Genomic DNA, 4,466 nt, shown 5'->3' on the forward strand with positions numbered 1-4,466 from the left:
GAGATTCCACGGCAAAGATGTGCTGCTTCAATTCTTGAAATTTGCTTCCAAAATCCTATTTCCTCACTTTACCCCACAATAACATGGCATCAACTCCCAGATACTTGAATGAGAGAGAGAGAGAGAGAGAGAGAGAGAGAGAGAGAGAGAGAGAGAGAGAGAGAGAGAGAGAGAGAGAGAGAGAGAGAGAGAGAGAGAGAGAGAGATTAATTGTAATCATTGCTAATTAATTACAATCCCCCTATTCTAGTTGGCCCAGACCACCCCCTGCTGTCGATGAGGCCTCCCCTCTCCGTGGCCGTGTTTGGTTGGCGGAGACCACCCCCTTGCTCTTGTCGGTGACGCCTCACCTGTGCATGGTATGTGTTTTCTTCTAATGAGAGAGAGAGAGAGAGAGAGAGAGAGAGAGAGAGAGAGAGAGAGAGAGAGAGAGAGAGAGAGAGAGAGAGAGAGAGAGAGAGAGAGAGAGAGAGAGAGAGAGAGAGAGAGAGATTGATTGTAATCATGGTATGTGTCTGCTTCTAATGAGAGAGAGAGAGAGAAAGAGAGAGAGAGATTGATTAATTGTAATCATTGCTAATTAATTGCAGACCCCCCTATTCTGGTTGGTCGAGGGCTACTATAACGACCAATATAGAAGACTTAGGTAGTACTGGCTAAGCTTGACACTACATCAACTTGCCAGATTATTAGTCTGCCCCAATACTTAGGTAGTATTGGCTAAGCAAAGTCAACATGCATGATGTCATTAACCTAATACGTCACAACAATCCACTACCATATCAACATGTGCTCCAATACTTAGGTAGTACTGGCTAAGCAAAGTCAACATGCATGATGTCATTAACCTACTATGTCGCAACAATCCACCATATCAACATGTGCCACGTCAACATGTCACATGTGCCATGTCCGCAATCCGCTACAACAAAGTGTGATGCCATGAGAGATACAAACTATACTACATGACAGCAGCATTATGAGTGCATTGAAGGAGAACGATGAATCTAACCAACATGGGGGGAAAATTTTGCTGATCTAACTAAGGCCCAAAAATATTTATATTTTGCCCTTCGCGCTCACAGGCCCTTCAAGGCCTGCGCACATGAGGTATCCATCTCTGCGGCAGCGGTTTTGCTATTTTTTGGGATGAAGAGGCAGTCACTGCTTTGCGCACACAGAAATTTTTTGTATTGCTAAATTTTTGTATTTTTGGTAGTGCTGCTTGAAACCCGGGACGTAGAGGCCTACCCTTTCAGAGAAATATTCACGCAAGGAACGCAGCATCATTAGGATTTCTCTTGATGCAGACAACTCATGTGCGTACCCTTTCAAAGAAATATTGCTCGTCGCGCTCATCGAGCCCTTCGTGCTCATCCAAAATGGTAGAATCTAAGGATGCCGACAAGGAACAATGGTACAGAAATGCTACAGAAAGAGCAATGCTCTTTGAAGCTCACATTCGTCTACAACAAGAAGACAGATCATTTAATTGCAGATATGTCTTCACACACACACTACAAACTTTAGCATCATGTGAAGTTTGTAATGTGTGTGTGTAACTCACAACTATGCGTGTTATGCACTCAGATTTGGATGTACAAATTCATTTCCTATGAAGTAGAGACTAAACACACACATGCGGAACTCCCATGGGTGGGAAGAATGCTATCCCAAACTAGGACATGGGCACAAAAAGCCCCCAGAAATCAAGGATTGGTCATTCCATTGGGAGCAATGGTCCTCTATAGTGCAGGGTGTGCAAGCCTTAAAGAGGTACGATATGGCTTACCATTTTTTAATATTCATTTTATTTTGTATCAATTCTCTATCATTTTCTATTTGGGTATTCAAACAATGATGTGCTGATGTGTTTAATGGCCTCCTATGCAGGAAGGGTAAGAAAAAGATCGAGGAGTCTTCTACACTTACAATTGATCACCCTTGTAAAAGATTGAGGAAAAAGAAAGAGAAAAAAAATTCACTACTAGTCTCTTTTGACATGAGCATGCCCAGGCAATGAATCTCTCACTCTCCCCCCATAAAATTTCTAAAGCTCTCTCTTACAAGGAGCTGAAAACGTTTTTTGAATTATTTTTTCTTGCAGGGAGGATCTGAGAGTTAGGGCAGAGGACTTTGCTAAATCGGCCATCAAGGAGGAGGAGGATCTACAACCTATGATGGCTTTGCCCCTTATATGCAAGATTTTCCCCCCAGAACCAGAAATGAATGGCTTTGACCAAGAGTATCTAAATTACATGGAAAGGGGTTTGGTGTCTGGACCCTTATTCACGTGGTTGCAATTTAAAAAAGGGTTGGAGGCGGTGCAAGCGAGTGATGCAAGGCAAGAAGCAATGCAGCTTTCATGCCTATTTGGTAGTGAGGACATAAGAGAAGAATTTAAGTTTTATGTAGACGAAATTTTTAGTGGTGTAGTGAACTTTATCAAAGATTCTCAGGAGCACCAACTGCGGGAGGCCACTATGTCCAAAAGCAGGGGGAGTATTGAGGAAAGGCGAATTGCCTTTGTGAAGGGATGCCTCCTACAGTACGATGCTCTATGGGGATGTACTGAAATGGGTAGCCCTTATGACCAGGTAGCTCATTTCAAAACTTGTGTAGAATTGGATTGATGATTTATGCTAAAGACTGATGGTTGCTAAACTTTTTGTGTTAAAACAAAGAAAACTTCTGTGGATGTGGATGATCTGGAAAGAAGTCCTGTTAATGAGAAGTATGCATATCTGGTTGATCATCCACAGTGTGAGTTAGAAAAGGAGTAAGTATTTTGTGGGTTGGAATGATTCTGACTATTATTCGAACATCAATCTAATAATCATTGAGTTTTCCAGGCTTAGTGGCCTTTTGACTAGGGAGCTGACTTTGTCATGCAAGGATGTACCGCATGTAGAGCTCTTGCCGCGCTATCTACCGATGTTGTTCAACAACACCACGCAAATGGATACTGCCTGTTTGATGCTTGCATCAACTAAGTATAGAAAGTAAAATTTATTTATCTTTAGTGGTGCAGGTGCCCTATCAACTACCTTTGGTGCATTCTACAACCACTATTGGGTGTGGCTGCTGCATGGGGAGTGTGTGTGGGAGCATATATTGATACCCAGTGTTCTACACCCATCATTGGGCACATTGATGATGTTATTAGTGGGGATGTCATAGTATTTAGTCAATACTATGCATGATACCCAGTGTTCTACACCCATCATTGGGCACATTGATGATGTTAGTAGTGGGGATGTCATAGTATTTAGTCAATACTATGCATGATCGAGCTGATGGTTGTATTGTCTTGTGCATGCACTTAATAATTTGTGTATTTTTTTATTTAGATTTGTGATAGAATGTAAGGGAGGAATGTTCGAAGGGGTCTATCTGATAGACCCCTTCGTATGGACTGACACCTTAAACATGGAAAAGAAGCATGGCTTTTGGAAAAATGTCAAGTTCATCAACTCCTCCTTAATATGTCTACCCACATTGAAGAGGTAAGTTAAGTGTTGCCTGCATAGTTTTTAACATTATTTTCATGCTCGTAGCTTAGCTCTTTTCATCTAATCCATAGTGCTAGGTTCCTTATGGCTATCAGCTACAGCATACATTAATATACAAGAAGTTTTAGACTCGCTTATATTTTTGCAGCAACCATTGGAGTTTGATTTTGATATCCTTGATCGATTCAAAAATATACGAGCTAGACTCCAATGAGAGAACCAACCCTAACCGGTTTATGATTGTGCAAAAGTAATCTATCTTTTTTATCAAGAGTGCAGTCAAAACTGTTCAGAATTGACATCATGGTACAACTAACACTGTGATTTTGTAAAGGGACTTGAAGACAATGTTTGGCAGTTGTTGTGGCATAGCTAGCCAAGACCTAAAGAAATTTACTTGGAAAAGACCAGTGGTAAGTTGGTTTAACATATGCTAAAAGTAATAATTTTCATCGCCTTTTGTTTTGTGGTGAAGGTACGAAAGCAAGGGAGCACACTTCTTTGTGGGTGGTACACCATCTTTTTCTTTGCACATGTTGCCTTTAGATCATGTTCACTTGATGGTAAATTTGATGAGATTTTTGATGATAGTGACATGTCTACTTGGACGATGGGGATCTTGAAACTCCTCAAACTCTTCATTAATGGGGTTCAGCAAGACTTTGTGGACTGAAATTGTGATCTGGTGGCTTAGCAGCCTAGCTGCTGCTCTGCATGTGTGTGAACACAGATGTTTTTCTGGAAACTCGTTGGTTATTAGAATGTTCTGATTTGTGTTGCACCTTTTTAAGGTCCTCTTCTTTGTATACTTGTTGTTGGTAAACATATTATGCTAAGTATATTTGTTCTCAACGTGTGTGTGTGTGTGTGTGTTCTATCCGTTTCCTCCCACTCCCTCTTCTCTTTGAGTCTGCTTCTGCCCCCTCCTGTCTCTCTCTCTCTCTCTCTCTCTCT

At 41.3% G+C, this 4,466-nt stretch overlaps 1 pseudogene; it reads left to right on the plus strand.

Moving 5' to 3' along the window:
• Nucleotides 1–1,382: 1,382 nt before the first annotated feature.
• Nucleotides 1,383–4,185, plus strand: LOC148014801 (uncharacterized; annotated as a pseudogene).
• Nucleotides 4,186–4,466: the final 281 nt, after the last annotated feature.

Source organism: Lygodium microphyllum, chromosome 24 (assembly GCF_053477565.2).
Source record: "Lygodium microphyllum isolate KBCC chromosome 24, Lygodium_microphyllum_v1.1.10, whole genome shotgun sequence".
Lineage (NCBI taxonomy): Eukaryota > Viridiplantae > Streptophyta > Polypodiopsida > Schizaeales > Lygodiaceae > Lygodium > Lygodium microphyllum.